The sequence below is a fragment of the Arachis stenosperma genome, chromosome 10, assembly GCF_014773155.1.
Source record: "Arachis stenosperma cultivar V10309 chromosome 10, arast.V10309.gnm1.PFL2, whole genome shotgun sequence".
NCBI lineage: Eukaryota > Viridiplantae > Streptophyta > Magnoliopsida > Fabales > Fabaceae > Arachis > Arachis stenosperma.
In genome coordinates, this window is record NC_080386.1 from 63546974 (window position 1) to 63564135 (window position 17162).

At 35.3% G+C, this 17162-nt stretch overlaps 1 long non-coding RNA gene across 6 annotated transcripts; it reads right to left on the minus strand.

Annotated features, from left to right (window-relative positions):
* Positions 1 to 378: 378 nt before the first annotated feature.
* LOC130955628 (uncharacterized) lies at positions 379 to 16491 on the minus strand. Of its 6 annotated transcripts, none has more exons than XR_009076820.1 (8): positions 15969 to 16491; positions 15654 to 15883; positions 12407 to 12464; positions 10293 to 10770; positions 6731 to 10207; positions 4613 to 5090; positions 4298 to 4527; positions 381 to 1110 (listed from the first exon to the last, which is right to left on the minus strand). It is a non-coding gene; the product is annotated as an uncharacterized LOC130955628 (long non-coding RNA). The 6 variants fall into 6 exon arrangements; XR_009076821.1 differs by having other exon boundaries at positions 6731 to 6788; positions 9978 to 10207; positions 12407 to 15883; XR_009076822.1 differs by having other exon boundaries at positions 379 to 1110; positions 12407 to 15883; positions 16045 to 16491.
* Positions 16492 to 17162: the final 671 nt, after the last annotated feature.

Below are 17162 nucleotides of genomic sequence, written 5' to 3' on the forward strand. Positions count from 1 at the left end.
AAACCAACATGACCACTCTCAACCTCCTAACCTCAACCCACCATCACCAACCGAAGATAGACTCTCCAGAATTGAGACTCTACTTGAAAGCATAAGTAACGAAGTCCAAGACAACAGAGTGTTCAAGGATGAAGTGCGAGCCAATATCAAAAACCAGGGAGACACCATCAAGAGGCTGGAATCCCAAGTGGGATATCTATCTCAATAGTTTCCCAAACTTACTGATAGTTTTCCAAAAGACACAAAAAAGAACCAAAGAGGAGAAACAAAAAAAGTAAGATGGGAAGAATGCAAGATGATCACTATAAGTGATGAGAAGAGTGTGGAAGAGGTAAACACACAAACAGAACACTTCCAAGACAATTCAAAGGAAAAGCATGAAGAGAGAAATCAAGCACCCCATCCTACACACAGGGAGGAGCAAAAGAAAGAGGAGACTCTGAACCCATATGCACCTTTTCTCCAAAGGCTCAAGGGTGGTGTAGCAAGGAGAGTATATTCAAGGTTCCTCGGCATGTTTGCATCCCTTCATGTGAATATACCGTTCATTAAGACTCTTCAGCAGATGCCCTCATACATCAAGTACATAAAGGAGTTACTGACCAAAAAGAGTTCACTGAAGGGTGGGCAAACAATAATAATGAATAGGGAGTGAAGTGCTCTCATTCAAACAGGGCCACCTACAAAAAAGAAGGATCCAGGGAGTTTTCACATTCCCTGTAACGACCCAACTTCCAATACGTCATGATCGTGCCAAAAGTAAGGTGTTACTGACCTGTTTACCTTATTAACTATTTACTATTAAGCCTTTAGTTCGATATCGCGATTCAATTTTAGTAAAAACACCAGAAATTTTTTTGTTTTTGATAATTAAAATCATATAGCAAACATCACCAAGTAATAATAATCACATAATTATTAATAATAGTAATATTATACAAAAGAATTTAAATAAAATTCAGGTACAACTCCTATCCCTCTGCACAAAATGAAAACCTTAAGCAGTAAGGGCGAGGGAATTCTATGAAAGAATCTCAAGTCATAAACTTAACTCGTAATTAAATTCGAGAATCGCCCGCAGCTTTAAACTGAATCTTCGTACCTGTGTCACTGAAAGGGTGGAAAATTTGGGGGTGAGAACAAACCACACGTTCTCAGTAGGGAATGGGAATGCCGTAAAAATAATGAAATAGAATGCAAATAATTAATATACTCAAGGAAACTATATTTTATGCCAAACTCTTTTTGAAAATACTATTCTTTTGGTTTTACTTTACTAATTATTTATCTCTTTCCAAAAATCTAAGCTCAAAACAAATTCCAAAATATAAAACTGGTCACTTTATACATTTTTCAACCTCAGGGATAATTTTCAATCACAACATCAATTCTTAATCATCATCATACAATCACCAACTAATAGCACTAACAAAAGATTCAATTTAGCACACAAACAAGTCACAACAAGGCAAACAGCACAATCACAGAGAAGTACAACGAGCAAACCCAATCAAATGCAAATGCACACACAAGGATGATGCATGTCTATCCCTAGTGCAGGTAATGAGCTCATTTGTCGGTTACATACCCGCTCCCGACGTTACCCAGCAACCTTTGTCTGGATAAGGCTTTCCTGTTGGCAATAACCACTGCGAGCAACCTTTGTCTTGCAGGGTATCCACTGCAAGCAACCTTTGTCTTGCAAGGCGGCACTTATTAGCCAATATACGCCCAACACACTGTAAGCAACCTTTGTCTTACAGGTGCAACAGCACACTCACTGTAAGCAACCTCTGTCTTACAGGAGCACTCTAATCTTGATACCTCTGTAAGCAACCTCTGTCTTACAGCAAAGCATTATAGCAAGGTATCCCAGGAAAGCGTTCTCAGTGGTCGTACCACCATCTATCTGACTGCCTTCACGCAGCAGATCATCACATAAACATCTCAGGAGTTGCCTCAAGCAACAAATCAATATCTCTTGGGTTGCATCAAGCAACAAATGACCTTTCAACAGGTCCTCTGCTTTTTATTCTCTTTATAATCATAAATACGCAAGCGGGACAAAACCCACGTCCTTGCCAATAATCCCGTATACCAAATAATCTTTTCTTAAAAGAATCATTGAAGTTATTATCATTAGATAAGTCTTAAATATTGATTTTGGTTAAGTCCTTATTTTTATAAAAATTTGGACATAATCCCCTTTAAAAATAGGACTTAGCCACCCTTACGGGTTCCTTCTTTCTCAACATTTCATCAGCCTCTTTCAGCAGTTGTCACAACAATATATATTCTCAACAACATTTGATAATAATATAGAAAATCTATTTCTTAAATTCCATTTCCAAAATAATTGCCAACACAACTTGGCAGCCTGATTTCCATTTTGTTTTTAAAATATCAAATGAATTCGGAATCACGCAAACTTTATATCCATGTGACCGTCTCGGATTAAGCTTCCTATTAAACCAAAAATCATAATTTTTCTCTGACTCTAGCTTCAGGAATATAAGCAAAATCGGGACTGTTCTGCAGTGTTTTAAAACCAGCAGACAGCAGCACCATACAACATTTGAAATTTCATATAAAATCCAAATTAAATCCAACTACCTTCAAAATTAATGTGGTTAAACATAACTCATCCAAATTTCTTTCTCAATTGGTTCCAGGGTCATACCATTTTTAATGAAGGAGTTACATAGCTTGGAAGTTAGGTAATTTTCTGCAGAATTCTGTTTTACAAATCATTGAACACAACCTCTTCCAAGTCCCATAACTCACTTATTAAAACATGGAAAATCCTAAAATTTAAATCACATATACTAAACATACTTAATTTTCACCTCCAATTGGTTGCATCTCAATATCTATCCAGGATCAAAAGTTATAAACTCCCAAAGTTACTAATTTAAGAAAACCGAATCTGGCTTTTTCTGCATAATGCATCACCCTTCAAAAATTCATATCTTTAAAACTACAAGTCCAATTGTTCTAAAATTTTACGGCATTTAAATAATAGGAATAAAGTTTTATTTAAAATTGGTTCCATATCAAAATTCAAACTACAGAATTTTCAATAGAGGAATCAAGTTGCTGCTGTGTTCAGCATTCTGCAGAAAACCAGATTTGACACCCATGACTCAAAAATTCACCATAAATCATAAACTTAGTGAAAAAGCCTCAAATTCAGCAGTCCAGTTCCCTATATTCCCAAGCTTAATCCGGACTTGGTCTCACACAATTCCGATAATCACAGAAATAGTTATAGCTTTTCAAAGTGTCCGGCTTCTTTTAAACATAATGCAGAAAAATCAAGTTTTACACTTTAACTTTGAAAAATCATAACTAGTTCTATAATTAATTCAAACTTCTCAAAATTGAGTCTCAACAACAACTTTTCATATTTCTTGTTCTTTTTAAAGTTACTTAGTTATTAGCAAAGTTACCATTTCATTCTAAAGGTCATATTTTAAGAAAATAGTTCAGTGGTCAACCGTCAATTCTTTAACCGTCCTCAAAATCAACTCTAATTAGACTTAAATCAACAATAACAACCAACTCAACATAATCAACTAAAATCTGAATTTCCAATAACTCTGAATTAATCAGAAGGCAGTCACAATTAAACCATTATCACAACAATTCCAAACCGAGCTCAAGCTTGAATCAGTTCAATACTCAGTACAATATTATCCAGTCAAATTAACATATCAAGTAACCAATAATTTCTCAAACAGGCTTGCAACAATATCCACCATCATCAATTACATTTCAATTTCACAACTAAATCATGAAATCCGCATAACCAGGAATTCGAATAATTAGTCACTTTCAAACAATTCAATCATGGCTCACAAATCACACTTCACAGCCTCAAATCAGAATCAGTTTTAACACCACACCAACCTTACTCCCACAACCTCATTCCAAACTTAATCCCACCAACCAATCTCTCATAACAAAAGCATACATTCACAGCCATTCCCATTCATCAAATATCCCCTTCAACATCAAACAAGTCAATAATTCACTCAAAATCAGAATCTCAACCAATTCATCGCAGAATCAATAATTCAGTCACATTTCACAACCGCATCTAATTTCAATTATAATTCAAAGTAATCACAGCCACATTTAATTCAAATCATAACTCAGAAAAATCACAATAGCTAACCATTCTCGAACACATTTCAAGTCATTCTTATCAATTAAGAAATTCTTAACTATTATTAACCATTTGCACTTATCCAATAACTTTGTAGGCATTCTAAATTAAAAACGTTAAATCCCCTACCTCAATGTCGAAACTCGCAGAAATTACTAAACACAGCAGCTCCATTGGCAGTTCTAACATCCGTTCTGCTCTCTTAGCAGCTACCATGATGATTCTGAGCAGCTCTAGTGATGGTGAAAGGTCTCAGCTTCAGCCAAACAGCAGCAACGGTGACATCAATTCTTTCGAAGCAAGAACAACAACGATCCCAGCATCAAGTATGCCTTTTTCGAACAGTAAACCAGCAACGACTAAAACAGTAATCCATAATTCTATAATTAAGCCAGGAAGGAACAGAGGAACAAGATAAAAACAGAGCAAGGTTTAAAGCGTTACAATTTCAAGAATAAGAGAATTGAAATCAGAACAAAGCTAGCGCTGTCTTCGACACTGGTGGCGGTGCACAACTCACCGGCGACTGAGGCAGCAACATAGACAAAGCTTCCCCTCAGCGGTGAGAAGCGGCGGTGGCACGCGGCGGTGGTAACTCCGGCGACGGTGACGGCTCTAAGGGAGGCAAAGAGCAAGGACGACGGTGGCTCCTCAGACAACGGCGCGCGCGACGGATCCAGCGGCGGTGGAAGCAGCCGAGGCGACAGCGACGCGGACTCCACGGAGGTCACGATGGCTGGGCCGCGCAGCGCTGCAGCTCGCATGGATGAGGACGATAGTGACGGCGGAGAACCCCCAGCGGCGGCTCTGGCGACTGAACGGTGGCTGCTTGGATCACACCCTGATTTCCTCTCTCTCTCCCTGTCTGATTCCGTTTCAGCATTAGGTTTGGGAAGAAAGGGGGTGGGGCTGCGTTTAGAAGCTGGGGAAAGGGGAAAAATTAGAGTTAGGGTTTCTGGGATTTTGGAATTAGGGTTTTCTGAGTTTGATTTGGGAATTTAGGAATTAGGGATTTTATAAAGTAATATGGATAGATATGAATAGATATTTTGATAAAATTGGAGGATAGGATAATTTTAAAATTAAATGTACTCTATTAAAAATATCAATTTTCTAATCAATTATTTCTAATTTACATTATAAAATGAACAAGTTAATTATATTTTGTAAAGTACAATTTAAATTCAAATATCAATTTTCTAGATTAAATCATACAAATCTCTATTATTTTTCTATCTTCAAAACTTTAATTTCCATTTATAAAATAATTAATTATAATAAAAATTGTACATAAACATTAATTGACTTAAACTTAAAGTATTTCAATCTAATCATTTCTAATAAAATAATTTCTAGGAGTTCAAATTAATAACATAATTCATTCAAAATAGGATTTATTTAAATTAAATTATACAATTCTTTCTTATTTTTCATTTATCAAAATTATAATTTCAATTATACCAAATATCTAATAAAGATTATATAAGAATTCTAATTAATTTAAACTCCAATTATGATGAAACTCCATTTAATTACCTTTAGTAAAATAATTTTCTTAAAATAAATCACAAATAACTAATTATTTGATTTTCAAAAACTAGGGTTGTTACATTCTACCCACCTTAGAAAAATTTTCGTCCTCGAAAATTGCTAGAATAAAATAAGTTCAAACTAAAATCAAAGAAAACAGAATATACGAACCGAAGTATAGGCATTGTCAAGGATGGATATTCAAGGAGTTACATAAGCAATCAGATTCATAGGCAAGCAAAGGTATACAAGAATGACAAAGTATGGTTGGGAAACAAGCAAATCACATTCTAAGAAGGAAATTCAAACATGAGAATTCCAATGAAAGCAACGAAGAAAAGGATAGCACGAGTCCATGTGGCACGAATAAAGATTATACGTCGAATCGAAGCTAACTTCATAACCTCTAACGCTCCCAAACCCCGTAAATCGCATTACCTATTCTTCTATTTCGTCTATGATAACCCATTAGTGTTCCCATACACATAAATCATTAGTATTAAGTTGGCCAGACCTAATACCATGAGGCATGCAATGGTAAACCAACAGTGTTAATCATCAGACAGTCATGCAAATAAAACACAAACTCTTGTTATCAGAACAAGTCACAAAGCATGACAGACACTCAGAGTATGCAGTGAAGCATAGTCAGTCCATTCCCAAGGCTCTAACAGGAACGAACTGCTCTGATACCATATTGTAACGACCCAACTTCCAATACGTCATGATCGTGCCAAAAGTAAGGCGTTACTGACCTGTTTACCTTATTAACTATTTACTATTAAGCCTTTAGTTCGATATCGCGATTCAATTTTAGTAAAAACACCAGAAATTTTTTTGTTTTTGATAATTAAAATCATATAGCAAACATCACCAAGTAATAATAATCACATAATTATTAATAATAGTAATATTATACAAAAGAATTTAAATAAAATTCAGGTACAACTCCTATCCCTCTGCACAAAATGAAAACCTTAAGCAGTAAGGGCGAGGGAATTCTATGAAAGAATCTCAAGTCATAAACTTAACTCGTAATTAAATTCGAGAATCGCCCGCAGCTTTAAACTGAATCTTCGTACCTGTGTCACTGAAAGGGTGGAAAATTTGGGGGTGAGAACAAACCACACGTTCTCAGTAGGGAATGGGAATGCCGTAAAAATAATGAAATAGAATGCAAATAATTAATATACTCAAGGAAACTATATTTTTATGTCAAACTCTTTTTGAAAATACTATTCTTTTGGTTTTACTTTACTAATTATTTATCTCTTTCCAAAAATCTAAGCTCAAAACAAATTCCAAAATATAAAACTGGTCACTTTATACATTTTTCAACCTCAGGGATAATTTTCAATCACAACATCAATTCTTAATCATCATCATACAATCACCAACTAATAGCACTAACAAAAGATTCAATTTAGCACACAAACAAGTCACAACAAGGCAAACAGCACAATCACAGAGAAGTACAACGAGCAAACCCAATCAAATGCAAATGCACACACAAGGATGATGCATGTCTATCCCTAGTGCAGGTAATGAGCTCATTTGTCGGTTACATACCCGCTCCCGACGTTACCCAGCAACCTTTGTCTGGATAAGGCTTTCCTGTTGGCAATAACCACTGCGAGCAACCTTTGTCTTGCAGGGTATCCACTGCAAGCAACCTTTGTCTTGCAGGGCGGCACTTATTAGCCAATATACGCCCAACACACTGTAAGCAACCTTTGTCTTACAGGTGCAACAACACACTCACTGTAAGCAACCTCTGTCTTACAGGAGCACTCTAATCTTGATACCTCTGTAAGCAACCTCTGTCTTACAGCAAAGCATTATAGCAAGGTATCCCAGGAAAGCGTTCTCAGTGGTCGTACCACCATCTATCTGACTGCCTTCACGCAGCAGATCATCACATAAACATCTCAGGAGTTGCCTCAAGCAACAAATCAATATCTCTTGGGTTGCATCAAGCAACAAATGACCTTTCAACAGGTCCTCTGCTTTTTATTCTCTTTTATAATCATAAATACGCAAGCGGGACAAAACCCACGTCCTTGCCAATAATCTCGTATACCAAATAATCTTTTCTTAAAAGAATCATTGAAGTTATTATCATTAGATAAGTCTTAAATATTGATTTTGGTTAAGTCCTTATTTTTATAAAAATTTGGACATAATCCCCTTTAAAAATAGGACTTAGCCACCCTTACGGGTTCCTTCTTTCTCAACATTTCATCAGCCTCTTTCAGCAGTTGTCACAACAATATATATTCTCAACAACATTTGATAATAATATAGAAAATCTATTTCTTAAATTCCATTTCCAAAATAATTGCCAACACAACTTGGCAGCCTGATTTCCATTTTGTTTTTAAAATATCAAATGAATTCGGAATCACGCAAACTTTATATCCATGTGACCGTCTCGGATTAAGCTTCCTATTAAACCAAAAATCATAATTTTTCTCTGACTCTAGCTTCAGGAATATAAGCAAAATCGGGACTGTTCTGCAGTGTTTTAAAACCAGCAGACAGCAGCACCATACAACATTTGAAATTTCATATAAAATCCAAATTAAATCCAACTACCTTCAAAATTAATGTGGTTAAACATAACTCATCCAAATTTCTTTCTCAATTGGTTCCAGGGTCATACCATTTTTAATGAAGGAGTTACATAGCTTGGAAGTTAGGTAATTTTCTGCAGAATTTTGTTTTACAAATCATTGAACACAACCTCTTCCAAGTCCCATAACTCACTTATTAAAACATGGAAAATCCTAAAATTTAAATCACATATACTAAACATACTTAATTTTCACCTCCAATTGGTTGCATCTCAATATCTATCCAGGATCAAAAGTTATAAACTCCCAAAGTTACTAATTTAAGAAAACCGAATCTGGCTTTTTCTGCATAATGCATCACCCTTCAAAAATTCATATCTTTAAAACTACAAGTCCAATTGTTCTAAAATTTTACGGCATTTAAATAATAGGAATAAAGTTTTATTTAAAATTGGTTCCATATCAAAATTCAAACTACAGAATTTTCAATAGAGGAATCAATTTGCTGCTGTGTTCAGCATTCTGCAGAAAACCAGATTTGACACCCATGACTCAAAAATTCACCATAAATCATAAACTTAGTGAAAAAGCCTCAAATTCAGCAGTCCAGTTCCCTATATTCCCAAGCTTAATCCGGACTTGGTCTCACACAATTCCGATAATCACAGAAATAGTTATAGCTTTTCAAAGTGTCCGGCTTCTTTTAAACATAATGCAGAAAAATCAAGTTTTACACTTTAACTTTGAAAAATCATAACTAGTTCTATAATTAATTCAAACTTCTCAAAATTGAGTCTCAACAACAACTTTTCATATTTCTTGTTCTTTTTAAAGTTACTTAGTTATTAGCAAAGTTACCATTTCATTCTAAAGGTCATATTTTAAGAAAATAGTTCAGTGGTCAACCGTCAATTCTTTAACCGTCCTCAAAATCAACTCTAATTAGACTTAAATCAACAATAACAACCAACTCAACATAATCAACTAAAATCTGAATTTCCAATAACTCTGAATTAATCAGAAGGCAGTCACAATTAAACCATTATCACAACAATTCCAAACCGAGCTCAAGCTTGAATCAGTTCAATACTCAGTACAATATTATCCAGTCAAATTAACATATCAAGTAACCAATAATTTCTCAAACAGGCTTGCAACAATATCCACCATCATCAATTACATTTCAATTTCACAACTAAATCATGAAATCCGCATAACCAGGAATTCGAATAATTAGTCACTTTCAAACAATTCAATCATGGCTCACAAATCACACTTCACAGCCTCAAATCAGAATCAGTTTTAACACCACACCAACCTTACTCCCACAACCTCATTCCAAACTTAATCCCACCAACCAATCTCTCATAACAAAAGCATACATTCACAGCCATTCCCATTCATCAAATATCCCCTTCAACATCAAACAAGTCAATAATTCACTCAAAATCAGAATCTCAACCAATTCATCGCAGAATCAATAATTCAGTCACATTTCACAACCGCATCTAATTTCAATTATAATTCAAAGTAATCACAGCCACATTTAATTCAAATCATAACTCAGAAAAATCACAATAGCTAACCATTCTCGAACACATTTCAAGTCATTCTTATCAATTAAGAAATTCTTAACTATTATTAACCATTTGCACTTATCCAATAACTTTGTAGGCATTCTAAATTAAAAACGTTAAATCCCCTACCTCAATGTCGAAACTCGCAGAAATTACTAAACACAGCAGCTCCATTGGCAGTTCTAACATCCGTTCTGCTCTCTTAGCAGCTACCATGATGATTCTGAGCAGCTCTAGTGATGGTGAAAGGTCTCAGCTTCAGCCAAACAGCAGCAACGGTGACATCAATTCTTTCGAAGCAAGAACAACAACGATCCCAGCATCAAGTATGCCTTTTTCGAACAGTAAACCAGCAACGACTAAAACAGTAATCCATAATTCTATAATTAAGCCAGGAAGGAACAGAGGAACAAGATAAAAACAGAGCAAGGTTTAAAGCGTTACAATTTCAAGAATAAGAGAATTGAAATCAGAACAAAGCTAGCGCTGTCTTCGACACTGGTGGCGGTGCACAACTCACCGGCGACTGAGGCAGCAACATAGACAAAGCTTCCCCTCAGCGGTGAGAAGCGGCGGTGGCACGCGGCGGTGGTAACTCCGGCGACGGTGACGGCTCTAAGGGAGGCAAAGAGCAAGGACGACGGTGGCTCCTCAGACAACGGCGCGCGCGACGGATCCAGCGGCGGTGGAAGCAGCCGAGGCGACAGCGACGCGGACTCCACGGAGGTCACGATGGCTGGGCCGCGCAGCGCTGCAGCTCGCATGGATGAGGACGATAGTGACGGCGGAGAACCCCCAGCGGCGGCTCTGGCGACTGAACGGTGGCTGCTTGGATCACACCCTGATTTCCTCTCTCTCTCCCTGTCTGATTCCGTTTCAGCATTAGGTTTGGGAAGAAAGGGGGTGGGGCTGCGTTTAGAAGCTGGGGAAAGGGGAAAAATTAGAGTTAGGGTTTCTGGGATTTTGGAATTAGGGTTTTCTGAGTTTGATTTGGGAATTTAGGAATTAGGGATTTTATAAAGTAATATGGATAGATATGAATAGATATTTTGATAAAATTGGAGGATAGGATAATTTTAAAATTAAATGTACTCTATTAAAAATATCAATTTTCTAATCAATTATTTCTAATTTACATTATAAATGAACAAGTTAATTATATTTTGTAAAGTACAATTTAAATTCAAATATCAATTTTCTAGATTAAATCATACAAATCTCTATTATTTTTCTATCTTCAAAACTTTAATTTCCATTTATAAAATAATTAATTATAAAAATTGTACATAAACATTAATTGACTTAAACTTAAAGTATTTCAATCTAATCATTTCTAATAAAATAATTTCTAGGAGTTCAAATTAATAACATAATTCATTCAAAATAGGATTTATTTAAATTAAATTATACAATTCTTTCTTATTTTTCATTTATCAAAATTATAATTTCAATTATACCAAATATCTAATAAAGATTATATAAGAATTCTAATTAATTTAAACTCCAATTATGATGAAACTCCATTTAATTACCTTTAGTAAAATAATTTTCTTAAAATAAATCACAAATAACTAATTATTTGATTTTCAAAAACTAGGGTTGTTACATTCTACCCACCTTAGAAAAATTTTCGTCCTCGAAAATTGCTAGAATAAAATAAGTTCAAACTAAAATCAAAGAAAACAGAATATACGAACCGAAGTATAGGCATTGTCAAGGATGGATATTCAAGGAGTTACATAAGCAATCAGATTCATAGGCAAGCAAAGGTATACAAGAATGACAAAGTATGGTTGGGAAACAAGCAAATCACATTCTAAGAAGGAAATTCAAACATGAGAATTCCAATGAAAGCAACGAAGAAAAGGATAGCACGAGTCCATGTGGCACGAATAAAGATTATACGTCGAATCGAAGCTAACTTCATAACCTCTAACGCTCCCAAACCCCGTAAATCGCATTACCTATTCTTCTATTTCGTCTATGATAACCCATTAGTGTTCCCATACACATAAATCATTAGTATTAAGTTGGCCAGACCTAATACCATGAGGCATGCAATGGTAAACCAACAGTGTTAATCATCAGACAGTCATGCAAATAAAACACAAACTCTTGTTATCAGAACAAGTCACAAAGCATGACAGACACTCAGAGTATGCAGTGAAGCATAGTCAGTCCATTCCCAAGGCTCTAACAGGAACGAACTGCTCTGATACCATATTGTAACGACCCAACTTCCAATACGTCATGATCGTGCCAAAAGTAAGGCGTTACTGACCTGTTTACCTTATTAACTATTTACTATTAAGCCTTTAGTTCGATATCGCGATTCAATTTTAGTAAAAACACCAGAAATTTTTTTGTTTTTGATAATTAAAATCATATAGCAAACATCACCAAGTAATAATAATCACATAATTATTAATAATAGTAATATTATACAAAAGAATTTAAATAAAATTCAGGTACAACTCCTATCCCTCTGCACAAAATGAAAACCTTAAGCAGTAAGGGCGAGGGAATTCTATGAAAGAATCTCAAGTCATAAACTTAACTCGTAATTAAATTCGAGAATCGCCCGCAGCTTTAAACTGAATCTTCGTACCTGTGTCACTGAAAGGGTGGAAAATTTGGGGGTGAGAACAAACCACACGTTCTCAGTAGGGAATGGGAATGCCGTAAAAATAATGAAATAGAATGCAAATAATTAATATACTCAAGGAAACTATATTTTTATGTCAAACTCTTTTTGAAAATACTATTCTTTTGGTTTTACTTTACTAATTATTTATCTCTTTCCAAAAATCTAAGCTCAAAACAAATTCCAAAATATAAAACTGGTCACTTTATACATTTTTCAACCTCAGGGATAATTTTCAATCACAACATCAATTCTTAATCATCATCATACAATCACCAACTAATAGCACTAACAAAAGATTCAATTTAGCACACAAACAAGTCACAACAAGGCAAACAGCACAATCACAGAGAAGTACAACGAGCAAACCCAATCAAATGCAAATGCACACACAAGGATGATGCATGTCTATCCCTAGTGCAGGTAATGAGCTCATTTGTCGGTTACATACCCGCTCCCGACGTTACCCAGCAACCTTTGTCTGGATAAGGCTTTCCTGTTGGCAATAACCACTGCGAGCAACCTTTGTCTTGCAGGGTATCCACTGCAAGCAACCTTTGTCTTGCAGGGCGGCACTTATTAGCCAATATACGCCCAACACACTGTAAGCAACCTTTGTCTTACAGGTGCAACAACACACTCACTGTAAGCAACCTCTGTCTTACAGGAGCACTCTAATCTTGATACCTCTGTAAGCAACCTCTGTCTTACAGCAAAGCATTATAGCAAGGTATCCCAGGAAAGCGTTCTCAGTGGTCGTACCACCATCTATCTGACTGCCTTCACGCAGCAGATCATCACATAAACATCTCAGGAGTTGCCTCAAGCAACAAATCAATATCTCTTGGGTTGCATCAAGCAACAAATGACCTTTCAACAGGTCCTCTGCTTTTTATTCTCTTTTATAATCATAAATACGCAAGCGGGACAAAACCCACGTCCTTGCCAATAATCTCGTATACCAAATAATCTTTTCTTAAAAGAATCATTGAAGTTATTATCATTAGATAAGTCTTAAATATTGATTTTGGTTAAGTCCTTATTTTTATAAAAATTTGGACATAATCCCCTTTAAAAATAGGACTTAGCCACCCTTACGGGTTCCTTCTTTCTCAACATTTCATCAGCCTCTTTCAGCAGTTGTCACAACAATATATATTCTCAACAACATTTGATAATAATATAGAAAATCTATTTCTTAAATTCCATTTCCAAAATAATTGCCAACACAACTTGGCAGCCTGATTTCCATTTTGTTTTTAAAATATCAAATGAATTCGGAATCACGCAAACTTTATATCCATGTGACCGTCTCGGATTAAGCTTCCTATTAAACCAAAAATCATAATTTTTCTCTGACTCTAGCTTCAGGAATATAAGCAAAATCGGGACTGTTCTGCAGTGTTTTAAAACCAGCAGACAGCAGCACCATACAACATTTGAAATTTCATATAAAATCCAAATTAAATCCAACTACCTTCAAAATTAATGTGGTTAAACATAACTCATCCAAATTTCTTTCTCAATTGGTTCCAGGGTCATACCATTTTTAATGAAGGAGTTACATAGCTTGGAAGTTAGGTAATTTTCTGCAGAATTTTGTTTTACAAATCATTGAACACAACCTCTTCCAAGTCCCATAACTCACTTATTAAAACATGGAAAATCCTAAAATTTAAATCACATATACTAAACATACTTAATTTTCACCTCCAATTGGTTGCATCTCAATATCTATCCAGGATCAAAAGTTATAAACTCCCAAAGTTACTAATTTAAGAAAACCGAATCTGGCTTTTTCTGCATAATGCATCACCCTTCAAAAATTCATATCTTTAAAACTACAAGTCCAATTGTTCTAAAATTTTACGGCATTTAAATAATAGGAATAAAGTTTTATTTAAAATTGGTTCCATATCAAAATTCAAACTACAGAATTTTCAATAGAGGAATCAATTTGCTGCTGTGTTCAGCATTCTGCAGAAAACCAGATTTGACACCCATGACTCAAAAATTCACCATAAATCATAAACTTAGTGAAAAAGCCTCAAATTCAGCAGTCCAGTTCCCTATATTCCCAAGCTTAATCCGGACTTGGTCTCACACAATTCCGATAATCACAGAAATAGTTATAGCTTTTCAAAGTGTCCGGCTTCTTTTAAACATAATGCAGAAAAATCAAGTTTTACACTTTAACTTTGAAAAATCATAACTAGTTCTATAATTAATTCAAACTTCTCAAAATTGAGTCTCAACAACAACTTTTCATATTTCTTGTTCTTTTTAAAGTTACTTAGTTATTAGCAAAGTTACCATTTCATTCTAAAGGTCATATTTTAAGAAAATAGTTCAGTGGTCAACCGTCAATTCTTTAACCGTCCTCAAAATCAACTCTAATTAGACTTAAATCAACAATAACAACCAACTCAACATAATCAACTAAAATCTGAATTTCCAATAACTCTGAATTAATCAGAAGGCAGTCACAATTAAACCATTATCACAACAATTCCAAACCGAGCTCAAGCTTGAATCAGTTCAATACTCAGTACAATATTATCCAGTCAAATTAACATATCAAGTAACCAATAATTTCTCAAACAGGCTTGCAACAATATCCACCATCATCAATTACATTTCAATTTCACAACTAAATCATGAAATCCGCATAACCAGGAATTCGAATAATTAGTCACTTTCAAACAATTCAATCATGGCTCACAAATCACACTTCACAGCCTCAAATCAGAATCAGTTTTAACACCACACCAACCTTACTCCCACAACCTCATTCCAAACTTAATCCCACCAACCAATCTCTCATAACAAAAGCATACATTCACAGCCATTCCCATTCATCAAATATCCCCTTCAACATCAAACAAGTCAATAATTCACTCAAAATCAGAATCTCAACCAATTCATCGCAGAATCAATAATTCAGTCACATTTCACAACCGCATCTAATTTCAATTATAATTCAAAGTAATCACAGCCACATTTAATTCAAATCATAACTCAGAAAAATCACAATAGCTAACCATTCTCGAACACATTTCAAGTCATTCTTATCAATTAAGAAATTCTTAACTATTATTAACCATTTGCACTTATCCAATAACTTTGTAGGCATTCTAAATTAAAAACGTTAAATCCCCTACCTCAATGTCGAAACTCGCAGAAATTACTAAACACAGCAGCTCCATTGGCAGTTCTAACATCCGTTCTGCTCTCTTAGCAGCTACCATGATGATTCTGAGCAGCTCTAGTGATGGTGAAAGGTCTCAGCTTCAGCCAAACAGCAGCAACGGTGACATCAATTCTTTCGAAGCAAGAACAACAACGATCCCAGCATCAAGTATGCCTTTTTCGAACAGTAAACCAGCAACGACTAAAACAGTAATCCATAATTCTATAATTAAGCCAGGAAGGAACAGAGGAACAAGATAAAAACAGAGCAAGGTTTAAAGCGTTACAATTTCAAGAATAAGAGAATTGAAATCAGAACAAAGCTAGCGCTGTCTTCGACACTGGTGGCGGTGCACAACTCACCGGCGACTGAGGCAGCAACATAGACAAAGCTTCCCCTCAGCGGTGAGAAGCGGCGGTGGCACGCGGCGGTGGTAACTCCGGCGACGGTGACGGCTCTAAGGGAGACAAAGAGCAAGGACGACGGTGGCTCCTCAGACAACGGCGCGCGCGACGGATCCAGCGGCGGTGGAAGCAGCCGAGGCGACAGCGACGCGGACTCCACGGAGGTCACGATGGCTGGGCCGCGCAGCGCTGCAGCTCGCGTGGATGAGGACGATAGTGACGGCGGAGAACCCCCAGCGGCGGCTCTGGCGACTGAACGGTGGCTGCTTGGATCACACCCTGATTTCCTCTCTCTCTCCCTGTCTGATTCCGTTTCAGCATTAGGTTTGGGAAGAAAGGGGGTGGGGCTGCGTTTAGAAGCTGGGGAAAGGGGAAAAATTAGAGTTAGGTTTCCGGGATTTTGGAATTAGGGTTTTCTGAGTTTGATTTGGGAATTTAGGAATTAGGGATTTTATAAAGTAATATAGATAGATATGAATAGATATTTTGATAAAATTGGAGGATAGGATAATTTTAAAATCAAATGTACTCTATTAAAAATATCAATTTTCTAATCAATTATTTCTAATTTACATTATAAAATGAACAAGTTAATTATATTTTGTAAAGTACAATTTAAATTCAAATATCAATTTTCTAGATTAAATCATACAAATCTCTATTATTTTTCTATCTTCAAAACTTTAATTTCCATTTATAAAATAATTAATTATAATAAAAATTGTACATAAACATTAATTGACTTAAACTTAAAGTATTTCAATCTAATCATTTCTAATAAAATAATTTCTAGGAGTTCAAATTAATAACATAATTCATTCAAAATAGGATTTATTTAAATTAAATTATACAATTCTTTCTTATTTTTCATTTATCAAAATTATAATTTCAATTATACCAAATATCTAATAAAGATTATATAAGAATTCTAATTAATTTAAACTCCAATTATGATGAAACTCCATTTAATTACCTTTAGTAAAATAATTTTCTTAAAATAAATCACAAATAACTAATTATTTGATTTTCAAAAACTAGGGTTGTTACATTCCCTGTGCTTTAGGAGAAACAATGAT